The 19,257-nt window shown below is 40.9% G+C and overlaps 1 long non-coding RNA gene across 1 annotated transcript; it reads left to right on the top strand.

The window, feature by feature from the left end:
• Nucleotides 1–343: 343 nt before the first annotated feature.
• Nucleotides 344–18,383, top strand: LOC127478428 (uncharacterized). The gene is made up of 3 exons (XR_007907226.1): nt 344–396; nt 13,890–13,992; nt 18,349–18,383. It is a non-coding gene; the product is annotated as an uncharacterized LOC127478428 (long non-coding RNA).
• The last annotated feature ends 874 nt before the right edge of the window (nt 18,384–19,257 follow it).

The following is a 19,257-nucleotide window of genomic DNA, read 5'->3' as shown; positions in this document are numbered from 1 at the left end:
TCTTACGCATTTTCTTGAGCTCTTCTGAGTAAAAATAGTGACCCTCAGCTTTAATCTTCAGAACTTCGCGTCTCGGTGCAGCTATTCTGATGGCGAGGGTGAGCAGATCTGGCTAAAGCAGGAAACAGATGCATCCTCTTATTCTTAACATAAATTTTTGGGGTTTATTTTTTGGTTAGCTGCAGTCCTAATCTCACTTTTGATCGAGTGCAGAGGAAAAGAGTAATTAGTGAAGTATTAGTGTTATTATTATTTCCTGACATTAACTCTCCTGCTACTTGTCCATCCTTTTTTCAGGCCCAGCAAAATGGTGTGTGGCTTTAACAGCTGAAGAGCTTTTTTTATTGCTGGTCCCTCTCTGTGCTCTGAAGTTCACTCTACTGAGCTACGTGGGTGGTAAGTGCCTTAGAACAGTATAGCTTAAGCAGGAAATGGAATATGTTTTATTAGTGTAGTTTTTGTAGTTGAAGAACTGTTTTCCACTTTTTTTCATCTGCAAAGCAGATACAAATATAGTTTATAACAACTACATTATTGTATAGCAACATATAATAACTAATTTCTATTAATATGACTATTTGATTTTAAAATTAATGAGTCAATTTTTAATATGACTCTGAATGAGTTAAAATTGCAATTTGGCTTAAGCTAGGCACAAAAAGAGAGGAGTTGATTTACCAAACATCACAGCCAGGATACCAGTCCCTCATCTTTTGAAGGTGAGACCTATAGCTAAGCACAGAAGTTTCTTCCTCCCCGTTGCCTTCCATAAGCATGAGTTCCCCAGCATTTCTGACACCTCTTTACTTACCCTATTGTAAGAAGCCTAATCCTTTTGTCATTTGTTGTGCAGCAGGCTGTACAAGCACATCCTTCCCTCCTAACATCTGGTCTGGACAGATACTCCAGGGACCATGAGGAGATGCAAAATGGGTTTTTTTCCCTCTCCCTCTTTCTCTCTCTTTTTTTCAGCTATTACATAATAGTTGATTTTTTGGCAGTTGTAGTGATCCCTGATGAAAAGTTTTAGTTCCCTAACCAGTAATGATAGTACTTCAGACCATATTGCAAACATTTATGTAATTTTTTTATACAAACCTGTTGTATGTGTACCTTTTTAGTTACCGTGGTCATTGTTCTCAGTATATCATAAATCTACAGTGTAAGATAGTTATGAAAAGATATTCCTCCTGTATATTTTATCTTCTTAAGAACAAGAAATATATTTTGAAGGCAGGGCTTTCTAAGAAAAGACAGGCTTTTATTTAAAGCATCTCTGTGTTCAAGCAGAGATAATAATTCAAGAGGCAATCTAGTCCATTTCCATAAAGGGACTTCAGACCTTTCTTCATCATATTAAATTGTCTTTCATTGTGATCAGCTGCTTTTAATTTATTTTGACATTTTATTTAAACCTACGATTACAGGTTAGAATCAGTATGGCCACTGAGGCATATTCAGTTTTGAGGTAAGTTGGTGAAAATCAAGGAAACAGAGCAATCATATGTGCTTGCAACATTTCTGGATGTTTACCTTCCAGCATCAGGGCCAAACACAAGTAACTGCTCTACGAACGGGCTGGGAGCTCCAGCCTACATGTGGCAAAGTGGGAAGTGCACAGCTCTACAGCTGTTTTTGTGCAGTGCAGCAACAGCCTTCCCTGGGAGGAGGCACTGTGACTGTCAGCTGTTTCTTTCACAGGGTAAGTGGGTATTCCTCTCTTAGGCATCTGCTTGAGCAGTGGTGAAACACGAGGGGTAGCTGAAAAATAGCTACGCAACATTGGATCATCATCATTTCTTAGACTGTTGAACAGGAAGGGAAACCACTCTCTTCCACACTGGCATGCATTTTGTTATGTTCATTGCTCAGAGATCTATTGCAACTCCTAGTTAATCCTTTCAATCTCTTCTGTCCCCATGAAAACGTTGGATGGAAGAGAATAATGACATAATATCATAGAGTCATCAAGATGGCAAAAGACCTCTACTATCATGAAATCCAACTATTAACCCAGCACCACTGTGTTCACTACTAAATCATGTCCCCAAGAGCCACACCCACATGTTTTTTGAACACTTGTTACCTGGGAGAAGTAACTGACCCCCACCTGGCTACAGCCTCCTTGCAGGAAGTTGTGGAGAGTGATAAGGTCTCCCTGAGCCTCCTTTGCTCCAGGTTAAACAATCCAGCTCCCTCAGCTGCTCCTTATAGGACTTGTGCTCTGGGCCCGTCACCAGCTTTGTGTCCCTTCTCTGGACATGTCCCAGCACCTCAATGTCTTTCTTGCAGCGAGGGGCCTGAAACTGGACACAGTATTCATGGTGCTGCCTCACCAGTGCCGAGTACAGGGGGGTAATCACTGCCCTAGCCCTGTTGGTCACACAGTTTCTGATCCAAGCCAGGATGCCACTGGCCCTCTTGGCCAGCTGGACACACTGCTGGCTCATGTTCAGCTGCTGTCCACCAACGCCCACAGGTCCTCTTCCACTGGCCAGCTTTCCAGAAGCTCTTCCCCCTGTAGCACTGCATGTGCCCCATAGGATACAAGTTGCTATATTTTCTAGCACTGCCCAGAGGGTTATTCTATGTAGCGCCCCCATTTTTCTGCCTCTTCTTCCTTGTTTTCTAAAGGAATATTGATTATGGCAAACAATGCTGATTTCAAACTGAAACTACCAAAGGAAGCTTCTATGCAAATCAGTGTGTTTAAAATCAAATCCAAAATAGTTCTCAACAGAAACTGTTCAGTTAATCCAAGTATTTTAGTTTAGATTACTAAACTTAATCCATCTAAACTGATTTAGGGAATCCATCCGGAGGACCTGCCCATTTTTGCAGCCATAGTTTTGTTGAGGAACTCCGATCTTTTAGACAAGACATTTCTAAGAGAGATAAAATTTTTGTGATCAAAATGCACCTTTTTGTTTTCTATAAGCCTGTAACACTCACAGCGTGCTCAGTATTTTGGGGGTGTGATAACACGATGCATATTGGAAAGGCCTCATGTTACATCATTTTTGGTGATTGAAAATAAAAATTCTTGAAATGGGTGGAGAAACAATTGTTACCCTGCCACCCTGAAATGATAAATGCTTGGAAAACTCCCAGAATGATATTGAAGTGCCTAAAAAGTAAATATTTATTCTGCACACAAATCTTTTAGATCTGTCAGTAGCTGAATTTGATTATTTTCATGTTGGTTTCTATTATTTGACTGGGTATTTGCAGACAGATGGCCTCTTATAGTGTTAATAAAAACAACTTATGTAGAATGATTGGGCTGTATAGTAATTGGGGAAATACTGAGGATTAGGAAAGAGGATAGCCTGCCAAAACCTAGTGTCTGTTTATACACATTTAATTCCTTCTTATAGCAAATTAAGCTTTTCTTCTTCAGGCATGTTCAGTTATTCTGATCAAGTAAGGCTAGAGTTTGGTAAATGGAGGAATTGAGGTTTATAGGTCAAACTCATCTTCCTGTGATGTTTCTCTGGTATAACAAAGAAAAGTATATTTTTGAGTTTGATTTTAATAGCCAAAATCCATTTACTTTTGAATCTGTGTCAGCAAATCTCTAAAATGATATGAACTCCAAATGATGCAAGAAAAGCTGGGAAGGAACTAAGCTGTGAATAGACCTAACCAAAGGCAACAAACAAAGTTTTTTCACTGTATATTCCTCCCCCAGTCTTCCTTTTGCTTTGTACTGTAGCATCCATAGAACTTCTGTTTGTTTAAGATCTTCTTAAATCACAAACTCCTGTGTAGTAAAAAGGTAAATAAGGAAAGTTTAACAAATAATCAAACCAGTTAAAACTTGTTACAAAATCAGCACAAATATTTGGTGAACTTTACCAAGATGTTTTAAATTTGTTGAGAATATATGACATGAAAAAAACACCTCTGCTTTTTCAATAGTGCAATCAGCTTCTTCCCTCTCTTTGCGTGAAAGAAAAATATGACCAGCTTTCTCTGCTTTAGGTTTTTATATGGCTCTTGAATGAATATGCAAAATTTAGCCTATAAGCATGAAGCATTTTGAAACACCCATAGACCAGTGAGCTGCAGCAGGGGAAATAGAGAAGCCTCCCCAAACCTACTGTGGCAAAGAATTCTATTAGCTAGAACTGTGGGGGAACTGAAAGTCAGATTCTTCCTTCCTGATCACAGAGATTTGCAATGTGGCTGTCTACACCTGAGATAGTTCTCCACATATCCTTAAACACCAATACAGAGAAAGAGGCACTTTTAGGATGTTGTCTGCCCAGCTGCTTGTGTCAGATGAACTGCACTGTACCAACCAAGTGGCCTTTTATCTCTGTGGACAGTTGAAGGAATCTGCAGTGACTATTCAGACACAGCTACCCCCATTGCAGGTACCTTTGCTTGGTCATTTGCATCCCACCCCAGTTGCCTGCTGGTTGATGGTGGTTCTGAAACCCACATCATATTGATGCTTGTGCTGGAGTAGACTGGTCTTTCCCCTCTTGGCTGTTGATGCCGAGACAGAATGCATCCTGTGATGAAAGGAAAGCATGCACAATGCAGTTCAAAGTGGCAAAACTGTTTGCTGAGCTGGCAGGAAATTTAATTTAGCACATGGGACTTTATGTTGAAAAGATTAAATGTTCTTATTCAGATGAGAATGAAAGCCTTGTGATTGCCTTATCAACTGAAACATGTGTAGGGCTTCCAGTAACGGGACTATAAAAGTACTGATATACTTGTGCACTTTACAAAGGTCTTCCTAGTCCTTCCTCTTTCTCCTCTGAAAATGGTTTAGCTAAGACAGGATGATTGCCTCTACTACTGGCATAACCTCACCTAGTTTGCAGTTTATCATATTACTGATCCAATTTCAGCTCAACAGTGTCAAATGGGTGGGGTGCAGACAAGGGAATATGAGGTCAGGGCAGGCTGAGAAGTTCCCTCTCTCTTGCTTTTTAGTTTCTTTTTCCCTAAAATTCTCCAGGCTTTCATCAAATGATTCTGGTATTTGTGAGTCTGAATTAACTTTTGAAGAAAGAAACATCTATATTTTGGTTCTTGGTGAATTGTGTACTTTGTCATAAAAAGTATCAATGTCAGGGTCTAACCATGTAGATATGATACAAATGACTATATTTTTACATCCCAGAACTCTGAGCTGCAGATTGGATGCTGCAGAAAACTTGGTGGAAAGACCCTGGGAAACCATTACTACATGCTTAACATGCTGTTATTTTCTTCTCCTTTTATTCCCTAGGGTGCTGCTATTAGCCATTGTCATTTATAGGATATCAGGCTAACAGGAGGTTAGATATCATCTCTCAGGCCTCACTTCCTGCAGAACACAAACACCTGCCACTGTAGCAGAGCTGTCACTTATTTGCCTGGTTGAGTTCCAGTGTGGCCAGTCCTACCAAAGTTCCTAAATCCCAAGTAACACAGCCCTCAGGTGGCACACCATGATGCCTGGGACATGTTTAAATGCAGGGAGTCCACTGGTGGGACAGTATACTCAAGCAAGGCCAATACCAGCAATGCCTGTGAGACTGAAGAGCAGCCGAGTTGCCCCTTGGGCAGAAACAGAACTCCCACTCACAGACATCCTCTGGGGTCCTGTGACAAGTGGTGTGAGTGTCTGTGCTCAGGGGCTCAAAATCCTCTTCCTGCCACTACCAAAGTGTGCTTATGTAGTAAGGATCTGCATAATGTTACTGCAGTAAAAGCTCATAGAGGAAGATAACACAGAATTTTCTTAACAGCTTATTAATCAAACAATATTAGTAATATTTATAAGAGTATTAAGAATAGATATGTAATTTCCAGTTTTCATAAGAGCTCAAACCACTTTTAGGGTGCTTTATGAAGTCAGTCTGACATAATTTTCCTGGTGGGAAGTTAGAGCAGCCTTTGTAGGCAACACAGAGAAAGCTGAGTGATCTGCCTTACAGTTTAGAAGATCAATAGATCCCTGTGTTCAGGGATCCTGATGTTAAAAGAAGAAACTTCTTGTTTATGTGCTACCTTGGCCTATTAACCTTGCTTGTTACTCATAAAAGTTCTTTCAGATTGCTCTGAGTGATCAGTCTAGAACAATTTTCCATAATCAGCAAAAGTATTAGATAGAAAGAAAAAAAAAAGAGAAGGAAAAAAGCCTCCTAAAGTCTGCATTTCTACACGCAATGTGTCTTTGGATATGAATTTCAAAATGGGTAGAGAATATACTAATACTTGGCATGGAAATAAATACTAAGTGGAAATAATAAAAAAAAAAGCATCAGGAAATATTCTTAGCTTATCAGTTCTATGGGTGTATTAGCAACTTAGATGAGAATAGTTTTCATGATGAAAAGTTAACTGTGCATGTTTCTGAACTGTTATTGCAAAATAAGAGGAAGGGGGAAGTTTAATAACTACTGTTTTGGGTTGGGCTCTTTTCTGTGCTTTTACATATCTTTTAACAGCTGCGGGCAGGGGAGCATGGAGAGGACGTTTCTGTTCTCAAATGGAAAAAAATAACCTTCAGAAATTTTCATTGGACAATATTCAAAAACTAAGTGCATCTAAATTTTTCCCCAGGCAAGAGGCCATTTTATGAAAAGACAAATTGTGGGAACCACCCAAACAGACACAAATTTTCAGGAATTTTTTTTAAGTTTGTTTTAGCATAGTCTTGATTTACACACCCAGCCTATTGGGGTAGTTCTACAGCACTGCATGAACAACTTTTAGATAATGAGAAAAATCAGTTAGTAAAACAATATTTTAGAAGAAGGTCAACATTTTACAAATGTGAATATCAAGTTATGTTAATAAATGTTTAGGATTGGCCTCCTACAGAGGAATATATTGCTTTTTCATAAGTTCTGGACATATGCAAGTCTCATTGGAGGTGAGAACAGATGCTAAATTGAAAGTCAAATTATTTTTCTGGAAACATATATATGGATTCTGAGGTACAGGTTTTATTTCTAGAATGTGCAAATCAATGCTAGCTAGCCTCCTAATGCATTTTGGCCTTCTAAAAATCTTTCCTCATGGACTCAGACTTTTAATATGTAAATTCAAAGTCAGCCTTGCTCAAGAGTCCACATTGTTGCTATGTCCCCATCAGACCTGATAGGGACTGGTGGGAAATGTTTAGCAAAAATCTAGTGTAGGCAAATATCCAGCCAGAAAGGCTCATTCTTGCATTTTTGGGAAGCACCTCGAGACAGCAGTGTAGTAGCATGTTCAGTTTGTGTTATGCTCCAAGCCCAGATGCAGCCCCACTGCCTTCAGTGAACTGCTTAAATGTTGCAAGTTACAGAGCTGAGAGAACTCTGCCAGATCAGAGGAAAAACAGTGCAAACAGTCAAATACTGGCCAACTGGAGCTTTTTTCCTACACAGTGGGACCCTCTGCTCCAGCTTTGATTCTTTCTTTACCATCCTGTCTCATACCATCTCTTCAGTTCCGAGAGTCTCCCTGGAAAGCATCAGATCTCTTTAGTGACTGAATTAGCTGTTTGTTTGCCTTGTGGGTATATGTGAAGGACTGTGTAATGGAACTGGGCTGATGTTTCCACAGTCCTCCTGAGAAGCTCTCCTTTGCATTATTTGGTGCAACATAAGGTTCTTAATTTTTATAAAGGTTACTTATGGACACTGGATTTTTTGCTAATTCTTGCTAATTTCAGCTGTCTGGGGCTGACTCCAACTCTCTGCCTTGGCTGACCTCTTGTGAAGAGGAAGCAAGATTATCCCTTTGGTTTTCTTCACAACTGGTCTCCAGAGGAGAAATTCATAATGCAATCTGCAGTGCTCTGCATTGCAATTTCCTCCTGATGCCCTCTCCTATCCTCTTTACCATAAATTGCAAGGATTTCATTTAGCTGGAAACCTCCCTTGGCATCTACCTGTACATGTAGCAGATAGCACTATTTTCACATCGCTCCCTCCAGACCTGAGTTTGGCTATGGAGACTTTGAACGGGCTGAAGAACTGTGGAGGATGGGTACAGTTGTAAAAATTGCCCAAAGTAAGGAAGTCAGATGTGCAAGAAAGACCAACAGCAGCATCACAGTGTCAGCACTAGTGAGTCATCTCCCTGTATGAACCAAGCACAATAGTGACACTACCCAGCAGCAACCCAGAAGAGTAGGCCACTGCCTTCCTTGCAAATAAGTAGTTTATTTTTCACCCTCTGTAAGATAAAGGTCTTTTTTTCTTTAGGCTAATGAAACCACTCTCTGTTTACTGAGTTCAGTTCCATTGAAGCAACTTGTGTGTATTATATCACAGCTGAGCCCCTTGGTATTTAGGCAATGGGAAAAAATTCAGATGAGTAAACTCGTGTTGTATGACTCAGCAGACATAGTCTCAGTTTCTGGCTCTCACACAGTCTCTTTCTGCAACCTTGGGCAAGCTACTTAATCGCTTACTGTGCCATCTCTAGAAAACTCCCCTTACCTGTGTTTCCTATTCTATCCATCACCTCTTTATTGCAAATGTTATCCTACATATTTGTATAGCGCTTACCAGCAAAGAAGCCTTGCTCCTGGGAATCCCTAAGCATCACTGGAATTAAGAGTAATATCTGAGTAATCAAACCAATCAAAATTTCCTTATTTCAACCTACAGCTCTTTCACATATCCTCTGGATGTCTTCCAAAAATTGCCAGACTAGAAACTAAAGCATTAATAAGAACATATCTCCTGTCATGGAGTTTGGCTACAGGTTCCAGAAATAGGGAACTTTCAATGCTGAAAGACTGAGCACAGATGCCATGCTGGCAGGGAGCAAGAATGCAAAGTGAGAATTGGAGCCATGAGCTGCCTGGCAGTTGCTGCAAAGAGTGAAGCTCTATATATTCACTGTAACATTCTCTGTCTCATTTTCTTCCTGCCAGAGTATTGCAGTAGAACCCAGAAAACAAGCTTTCTTGCCTCCCCATGTGTGTCATGCTTAGAGTTATTAGGAGATACTTTCCCCAGGGTTTTGCCTCCTGTAAGACATGCCCAGGCACAGATCAAGGAAAGGGAAGGTGAAATACTTCCTAAAGAGTTGCCTTTAGAGATGTTACAACATATGAGATACCTCTATACTCGTATCACTAGTAAGCACACTGCCATGTAACTGAGGACTAGCTCTGAAGTTCAGGAAAATCTGACAGTAGCAAAGAAGAAATAAATGCTGAAGAAGGGGCTAAATGAGAGCAGACATTTATATATCCACCAGCCTTCCTTCTCAATCAATTCCAGGTGGGCCCAGTTTTGCCACTCGTAGGCAACTAGGTGGAACTGGTCTCTTCTGGCAGTACCCAAAGGCCTTGTTAAGTGTTTGCATGGCAGTAGCTCCCTGTTTGCTCTGCTCTCAGGAGCAGCATTTGTGTATTAAGCCAGGGGATTTTTCAGCACTGCAATGTCTCCTGCAGCGTGAGGGCGCTCTCAGAATCTCCCAGCAGCAGTCTCCTAAGCTGGGTGGGATAATTCTGCTTAGGGGGTAGCCCAGGGTTTTGTAAAGGAGACAAGAGGCTAGCACAATCTTTCCAGAGTCCTGTTTCAGTTGGAGAGAGATTTCTGTGGTCTGTTATGAAGTGCTGGATGTTTACATTTCGCTTTTCCTGTCGGAAGAAATAGATCTGGCAAACAGCCAGTAAGCTATTTCTGGAAAACTACTTTCCTGGTAATTAAAAGCACCTGGGCAGACTTTCCTTGTCCAAACAGCACTGTCTAGCCAAGCCAGGCCTTTAGGGTCAGAGTTGTGGACACTGAACAGCTTTAACAGGAACACAGGAATTCAAGGAGTTCCGTCTTTACCTTCTGCATCTTGAATGTTGATTTGCAATCCAAGTTAAAGATGGCAAAGGACTGAAAGTTTGTGACCTCTAAAGTGTCAAAAGCTCCTCATACCCCAGACTTTCATTCTGGCTCTGCCAGGTGTTTAGAGACTATGAAATGAACATGTAAATCACGTGTTCTTCGCCCTTTTTGCCCCACCCCTCCCACCTTCTGGGTGATGATCCTTTAGGGAACTTTTGGATCATGTTTGCAGGATCCAATCATATTTTATTTTATTTTAAATAAAAGCTTGGAGTCTTTCCTGCTTTTGATATAAATGCTTCCTTACTGGGTTTACTAGTCAATAGGTGCCTACCTGATGTCATCTGAGGAGGGAATGGGCATTGGCAGGACATCCTGAGAGCAAGGTTATCTGTTGACTAACAGCTCTCTTCCAGCTTATGCTGCCACAGCCTAGATGAGGCAGTAAAGCTCACATGACTAAAGCAAGTTCTGTAGCTGGTGGGATATATGGAAGGAATATGGCCCACATTTGTGGATAAATGAGTTATAGAAGAAACAGGACATGTACTGCAGTCTTGTGTGTCCAGAAAAGGAGGGCTGAGGAACAAGGGGAGAGAAAATACACAGTCTACTTGGCAACTACACTCTAGAAAGGAATAGCACCACCACTGACTGCTAAATAAATTTCCCACCTCTTCTGTTTTTCTGCTATAGCTATTACTTTTCTCCTGCCTATGCATGCATTAACCTCAGCCCATACAGTGCCCCAAGGTCCGGTGAGGTAAGTTCACACACCAGAAAAGTAAGTTCATACAAGAAAGGGAGGAATTACTGCACCAAATCTTAAATCCTCTAAAGAAAAACCCAAATTATTTCTCTTAACTATAAGGCTTGTTTAAGAAACCAAAAGTTTTAATGAGCATGCAGACAGCAATCAAGATTAATCCTCCTGTGTCTTGAGACCTGGACAAGCCAAGGCCTGAGGACCTCTTGAGAAGGACAGCAGCAAACAGAAGTTTTGATAGTTAAACAGAATCTCTTGGTTACTCAGATCAACATATTCATGGTTTTATCTTTAATTTTGAATCTTCTACCTTTAGACAAAGAATTGTTCCATACTGGAGATACATCCTTCCTGTAGAATCAGAGCTGGCTTACAGACTAGGTAAGATTGATGCTGCAACCAGTCATTTAAATTGGATCATATTTATCTCACCAAATCATATATAAATAGTAAATGCAAGATCAAGTTCTGGTGCAGAAAGAATATGCTTCTTAGAAGAGAAACTTAATCAGTTTTATTCCCTAGATTAATTTAGTATGCTGGATATAGGAAATGAATTAATTGTGCAAATGCTCCATTATGATTCCCTCTGATAATCACTAAGAAGCACATCCTCCATTATCTCCTGCTTTCCTGAACTACAGGGATTAGAAATCTTTTAAAAGGACATACTGCTATGAAATGAAAAGACACCTACTTGCCTGGGACCCAGCCAAAGCTGGTCAAATCACTGTGGTAGATGGGCATGCCAAGTACTCTCAAGACAATGATTTTTTCCCTGGTATCTGTCATTGAATGTCGCTCTTAGAGTGCATTAGCACAAAGAAGCCAGTTACTGGGAGTGAAGAGCTTAGTCCTAGCAGAAAGCCTCAGCATTGTCTGCTTTGTGGAATATGACAGCATAGTCTGACAGAAAACCTGTGCATTGTGTTTATGGCCTCTTCTGCAGTGCTTGCAGCCATAGACTGAGTCCTACCTCTACTTAGACTGATGGTACAGCAGCAGCAATGTTCCTTTAAAAAGAAAAAATACTAGTTTCAACATTTCCTTGCTTTTCACCTCCTGATTTCATGTTCTAGACAGTTTGCTTTATTCTTGATCAGCTGCTTTAAAAATCTTTATTTCCTTGCTTTGGTGTCACCTGGAGGTATGAATGTCATGGAGAAAATGGCATTTTCTCCATGGCAGTAATTCTCTGCCATGCTCTTGATATCTGTTTTCCCCCTCACCCTATTCTCTTCCTGTTTCCATTCTGCCTGGTCACTGCTATTTCTTGCCAAAAAGTAATGTTTTTAAAGTGACACAGTTAATTTGAGCAACTGTGCTGCTGTCGAACCACATATAGTATATACTTGAAAGGAGTTAAGTGCCTAATCTCTCAACTAACAACAGAGGTGACAGGTACAGCTTCTTAGTCAGGACTCACGGGGACTAAAAGAGAGAGCAAAGCCACATCACCTCTGGCAGGGAACGTGGTCCACAGAGCCACTGCCTTCCTGCACTAGTGAGCTTTGGAGTTACTCTGCTCTGCAGCAATGAGTAAGGAGGGCAAGTAGAGAAAGGAATGATTGCTTGTTTTCATATCCCGTGAAGCTGCTGCAGCAGCGTATATCTGTATAGATGAATTTTGGGAAGTCCAGGATCTTTCAGAGAATGGAAGTTTTCCATTTTAAGAGAACAGATTATTCACCCAACCTTTTAAGCTGTCAGCTGTAAAATTAACTTGGACTATTTCCTGGTGAGTGCCTATTGAAGCAGGTTGAATCTAATCCATCAGTTTTTAAAAGGTGCTGTACCTTCCACAGGAATTATTAGTTGTGGATATGGCTTCCTTGCTGTTTGGACTCTTGTTTTCTTGCAGAGCAGAAATACTGTTCAAAACAGCCTGTTTAACTGAGGAATTGCAGGTGGAAGCATTGCACATGGAAACTAGTAATCCTAAGAGCCATATGCTGGTGTATCATTGCTGTTCTCATGCAAGAAGAACATGGGGGAACAGCAATAGCAAAGCTTCATCATTTGATGTGTAGCTTATTATTTCATTTGCTCACTAGAACTCAACTAGAGTTTAGTGAGCATCAGTTTAAGAGCTTTTCCCAGTAGTATCAGGAGGCTGTACAACAGCACTGACTGTTCAAGTGGTAGATAGAAGGGAGATAGTTTTAAAAATAGATATTTCAAAATATGTTATCAAAAAACAGAACGTGGGATATTTGGAAAGGATATAAGCAAGCTAGGCACTCAGATGTCATTGAGAGTTGAAAGGCCAGCATAAGAATTTGGCCAGCTAAGCCTCAGTAGGTCTTAAAGGATATTTAGGGCTGTGATGCCACAGTAAATAGCAGGCTGTTGCCAAAACATTATTTCCAGTCAGACAGGACCAGTAAATGAACAAAGATCAGAGCACATCACCAGGTATTAGAGTTGCAAGTGCAGAGATGCAAATTCAGAGCCAGGGAGTTCAGCCATGCTAGCTGGGATGTGAACTGATAATTTTTTTATGTCAGCTTTTGTTTTCTTCCCAGGCAGATGTCTTCCTAGCCTTCTTGCCATCCTGCTGTTTAAGCTCAATTGCTATGTGTTGCTGCCCAGATGCTTGAAACCTTCCCAATTCAACCACAGTGGTTTGAGCACAATAAATAAGGACATGATATCCACCAAGAGGAGTCTTAGGATATCTTGCTGATCTAGGTCTCTCGGTGCTGGATATGAACACTCCAGGGATTCAGTCTCACTGCTTCGTTTTTGCCTTTTTACTTCTGACAGTTTTTTTGCATACCTTTGCAAAAAGCAAGAGGTGTTTATCTTAAAGCAGGTATTTGTGCAGGAAAATACTGATTATATGTAAAACAGGCCAGTTGTATTCCAGCCAGTAGTTTTATTGCTCAAATAACTGCTTCTCCCACTTTATTACAGTATTGCCAAATGTAGATTGCTATGGAAATAATTCATTCTTCAGTACCATGTGTGAAATGAGCACAGCTTTTAGGGGCAATCTCCTCAATAGACAAAAAGTTAAGTGACACTATAGATGCTAATTACTCTCCTAGGATATCCATAAATGGTCCTTTCCTGATGTAGTTGACATGCATCCTACTTGGAAGGATGCAATTTTTCATCATTTCTCCACATTATTATTTATATTTGGGGGGGGGGCATAAGCAAAACAAGTTATAAAAGCCTAGCACTCAAATTGTACCCACCTGCCCCAATTTGTAATGTCAGAAGGGAAAAGGTGGCTCGGTCATTTTGTCATAAATTTCAACACATTTAATTTTTAACCGTTTAATTTTTTCTTTCTTTAATGGGTATCTGTCACTTTGGGATTTCAGCAGTCATCTGTGACTCTAGAATGATAATCCTTTGATGTGGAAATCTTGGTGCTGCTAAAGTATCGGTATCTTTGCAAGTGGTGTCACAACCATGATTTTTCTGGTAAGTTTCTTAAGGTTTCAGTTCTTAAAAGGGGTAGGATGTGTTGTAAGAGATCATGGTAGATGGGACTTCTGGACAGCATAAGCTATCCAGCCACTCTGTTTTCCAGTGCCCTTGACAGAGGTCCCCAGTCATACACACACCTGCTAGTTTGCATGAGACAGGTGATTTCACTCGTTCATGAGAGCAGACTCAGCTCTGGTAATGTATGTAGTACCAATTTTAAAATTAGCTTGGTGTTATTTCATTTGGATTATATGGCATCATTTATGGGACATAAATAGTGATTGAAAGTGATTCCACTGATATGTTGAGAAACATCTATGCATTTCTTTAGTGAGCTTGGAGACGAACAAAAAAATTGGCAGGTGGAGAAGGGGAAACGTTCCTGCCAGCTACACAGGCTGCCAGCTTTTGGTATTTCCCAGAATCCTGCCAGTCACTGTTTCCTGGCTCTAAATGCCACCTCAGAGCTCTCTCTCCAATATGGGGCAGCTGAGCTATGGCTCTACCCTTTGGTAATACTACAGGGACTGCCTATACTGAGCATGGCTTTCCTCTTGCCCTTTCTTCGAGTCTGAGTAAAACTCTGATGTATATTTATTGTGCAATAACCCTTTGCAACCCATGACATTACTCGTGGCTGAAGCCTAGTGATTACACAGGACCTTGCATTTGAGACAGGCTGTAGGACCATGACTTCTTTCCTACTGCAACAGAGTCCATTCCTTTCTGTATAGAAGATTACCTGTTTAAAAGGCTGGTGACTCGAGTCTCTTACAAAAATGTTCTGTTGTGTCAGAGGCAGGTCAGGTGCTGTAGAGTCATAGAATATCCTGAGTTGGAAGGGACCCACAAGGATCATTGAAGTCCAACTCCTGGCCCTGCACAGAAGAACCCTCAAAATCATACCGTGTGCCTGAGAGCATTGTCCAAATGCTTCTTGAACTCTGTCAGGCTTGGTGCTGTGATCACATCCCTGTGGAGCCTGTTCCAGTGCCCAACCTCTGGGTGAAGAACCTCTTTCTAATATCCAACCTAAACCTCCCCTGACACAACTTCAGGCCATTCCCTTGGGTGACCAGAGGGAAGAGATCAGTGCCTGCCCCTCTACTTCCTCTTGTTAGGAAGCTGTAGACCAGCAGGAGGTCTTCCCTCAGTTTTCTCTTCTCCAGGCTGAACAAGCCCCATGACTTCAGCCACTCCTCATATGGCTTACCCTCTAGGCCCTTTACCATCTTCATAGCCCTTCTTTGGAAGGGTAGCTTTATACCTATCTTATATTGTAGCGCCCAAAACTGCACACAGAACTTGAGGGGGGGCCACACCAGTGCAGAGCAGTGCAGGACAATCACCTGCCTTGACCTGGCTGGTGATGCTCTGTCTAATGCACCTCAGGACATGGTTGGCCCTCCCGGCTGCCAGGGCACTGCTGACTCAGTGCTTTGGAGTGTGGCAGTCTGTGGGGTTTTAATGCATATTTTCCATTCAATTGTTATGTGAAAGATATCCTCCCACCCATGTGCCTTCCCACACAAAGGAAGCTGGCCACTGAATGAACTTCATAGATGGAAAGTGTTACCCACCTCCAAGAAGTAATTTTCAGTTACTGCACTTAGAAGTCTTTTTGAAAGTTGTGTAAAAAAAAATAACCAACAAAAAGGCTTGTTCTCTGTTTTCTTTGCTGACCATCAGCACATAAAAACTTTCTTCTCCCCCTCAGTCAAAAGAAAACCATCCCAAACCTGGCCTAACCAGAATTCAAACCAACTTTCTTCTCATTGTAAAAAGTGACATGTTTTCTTTGAATATCCTGTCTGTTTTACCCTCCCTCTGAAAGATGGCTCTGCCAGCAGCTCGATGCACCTCTAATTCCTTGTGAGGAATGTGAGAAGAAAAAAATTAAAAATACTGTTTAGGAGTTAAAATGCTACACAGCAGTCCCCAGCCAGTACCTCCTGCAGCTACAGGCTGTGGAGAGCTTGTACCTGCAGAAACCAGGTTAGAACCATGCCCAGCATCTGAAATCTTTCTGCATCACTTTTGATGGTAGGACCATCCCCAGATGTGATATTTAGCCACTTTCTGCTTTGTCACCAAAGCTGCTGCTGTGGTTAGTGTAGTGTTTGCTGTAAATTCTTTGATTTCTGCCTGCAGATTGACACTCCAGGAAGGTCCTCAGCACTCATGAAGACATTCATCCCACTAACATTTCCAGGAGTGTAACATCTTTCCCATGGACTGCTCTGCTCTCAAGGAGGATTTCTCATTTACTGTGCTGTATTTCTTGTGTTCCTGATGAGCTGTGATCTTCCATTTGAACTAATATATAAACAAAAATATATTTGTACCGATTTACATTCTGTTTTCTTACTACTTTTGTGTATATGTAAAGAAACCCCAACAAACCAAAACTAAAATCAAAGAATCCCTCTACTGTAAAGACCTTTAGTCAGTCTTTCTATTTCAAGGTTATTTAAAAGTATTAGAACTGCAGTTGTTCCTGCGACAATGCTGCACATTGTGTGCATGCACAATTTAGTTTATTCTCTGCTTATTCCTCTATTGCAATGTAAAAGGGGCTTGTAGTTCTGCTTTGTGAGTTGTTCCCAAAAGACTCATCTCTGGGTTCAGGGTACATGAAAGCCTGATGGGCTCTTTTATGGTCAGAAGTGGTGTAAAGAAGAGCCAGAGCAATGTCAACCAGAAGGAGCACTTTGGCCCAACATACCTTCAGGGCACTGAGCAAGGCTGGACAGAACAGAAGTTCATTTGGCATTCTGTGTGTGTCACAGAGGTCCCATAATGACTGAATCTGAGGACTTCAAGGCAGCACTTCCTGGACCTCAGTCTGAAATCATAGCACAGAGTGCTTCCTCCCTTGCGAATCAGAATAGTAACTTATGCTGTTACATTTTACCTGTGTTGCTAAGGTAGCAAGCCAAAGGGTAGTCCACTTGTTTTATATATGCTGTATGCTTATACTTTGTACTGGTTTGAATGTTGCTGCTGTAAGCAGCTAAGGAATGTGCTGCTTGCTCAGTCAGTGATGAATCCATCCAACCCAGTATCCTGTCTCCAGCAGTGACATTAGGAGATTCTGTTTAGGAAGTGCAAACAAATATGACTCCTATCTGAGTACCATTCCCAGCATCCAAAAGTTATAGACTCATCTCTGCCTTCTCCCTGTTTGTGGACGTGTTGTCCATGAATTTGTCTACCTTCTTTTTGGAACTGCTCATATTGTTTGCCTTTAAAACATGCCGTGACTACATATTTTACAAGCTCATGTAAGAAAGTACTTTACTATAACTGTTAAATGGGATTTACTGATCAAGTTTTTCATTCATATTATTTCCAGGGAGCCTTCTCCTCCCTTCATTGAAAATCCTCAGCTTTTTAAGGCTCCCTTGATAAGAGGTACTGCCCTTCTCAGTACCTCTCCTCAGTGCATTATGTCCTTCTTGCAATGCTGAGAGCAGTGAGAAGCATGAGTCAGGATGTGGGTGCACCTGGGTTTTATGCACTGGCAAAACAATGCTCTCTGCATTGCTCTCAACACCCTTCCTGACGATGCTCAACAATTTGGTGCTTCTGGCTGACACTGCACATTGAGGTGATGAATGAAACAGGGAACAACTAATGTGAACACACTATTGTGATCAAGGCTGGCTGGGGTATGCAGTTAAATATAGCCATATTTAACTTTTCCTTTTAAACCATATTCTATCGCCAGTCTCAGTGAAAAACAAATACTATCAGCCAGGGTAACTGCTCCAAATTGGACAGCTTTGGGTCACCGTATTTTTGTAGTCTTCCCTTTTTCTCTACCCAGAGCATAAGTAGTATACCTTATGGTGCAAACTAGAGCACCCATAAGTAATATGCCTGCATGTTCTTTCTGCATTTGTGTGCAGGGGCCCAAGGTGACTTTTAAGCTTAGGTCTCTTGTTCAAAAACTTGATTATAAGGATGTGGAAACACTTCTGATGCACCCTTTTGAAGAGGTTTTATGACTCAGATGCAAAAATTAACTTCCAGACGAAAGTATAGTAGAAGCTTTAGCCCAGGAGCAACACCTACCCAGTTTTATAACCCTGTCACACATATAGCTTTAATAAAAGCCTGTAGAATAAACAAAACTCAGCTATAGAAACAATAAGGCAATAGCAGTTGTAATTCAGGGAACTTCCAGCAGATTAGTAACAACCTGTGAAGAGCCTGTGGCCTGAAAGGCAACCTTGAGTCTCTAATTCCTAGGAAATTGTTTGTGTTGTGGTGGTTATTGCTGCTTAACAATTAACACCTTGAAGACTTAAAAAAATTTGGCTTTTAATTTCTCTTTTCCATTTTCAGCATGTGAAGTCTGATTCTGGCATGAATCACAGCTCTTTGAGATCCACCTCTTTCAGGAGGTCTGCACAGCTATCCGTGAACTAGAGCATCCTATAAAGAGCTGAGACATTGATCCAAGGAAGCAATCAGGTACACATGTGATTCTTTTCTCCGTGGAGCTCTCAAAATCAGAAAAGCTTTTTTGGAACATTCCTCCCAGAATTTTAAACAGTCTGGAGGACACAAACATTTCATCAGAATCTGTAAATAAAAAAAGAAAAAAAGTTCGATTGCTACCAGTTTTTTTTCCTTCAATGAAATCAAATGGAAATTGCAATTCTATTTTATGTTACAAAATATTTACACCTTTTAGTGCCCGATGTTTCTTGGCATTTTTTTTTCTCTTTTCTGTAGCCATTTTCAGCATATCTGAGTCTATTCAAATGTCAATGAATCTTCACAGCTCACTCCTTCAGTGCAGACAGAGTCCCTGATAAAGCACTTCTCCCACCCAAGAAATGTCTCTGGAAAGGAGTTAGTCCTTTCCTTGACATCTGGCAACAGTCAGTCAGGGAGGTACCTGAAACAGTAACAAGCCTTCTATGCTCTGTGTGTGTCAGTTTAACCTACTGTGCATAAATCCTACTGATGGCACCAGTTATGCTTAAAATTAAAGATACGCAGTAATTTTATACTACAGTCCTAGAAATACTCTGCTTAGATATCTCTACAAGCAAATTTAATACAGTCCTCAACTATTTTGGATGCTCTAGAAATGTGAGTGTGTTCCAGAACTTCATAGGCCTCCTGGTTCAGGTACTTGACACACAAGCAGTCACATGACATACACTCAGCCACAAGTGTTAATGAGAAAGTAATTAATCACAGATTCCATGTAGCTTGTATGTGAAAATCCTCACCAGTTATACC

This window comes from Manacus candei, unplaced genomic scaffold (genome assembly GCF_025592945.1).
Source record: "Manacus candei isolate 608988 ecotype Guabito, Panama unplaced genomic scaffold, ASM2559294v1 h1tg000060l, whole genome shotgun sequence".
NCBI lineage: Eukaryota > Metazoa > Chordata > Aves > Passeriformes > Pipridae > Manacus > Manacus candei.
This window is presented reverse-complemented; position numbering and strand designations above follow the sequence as displayed.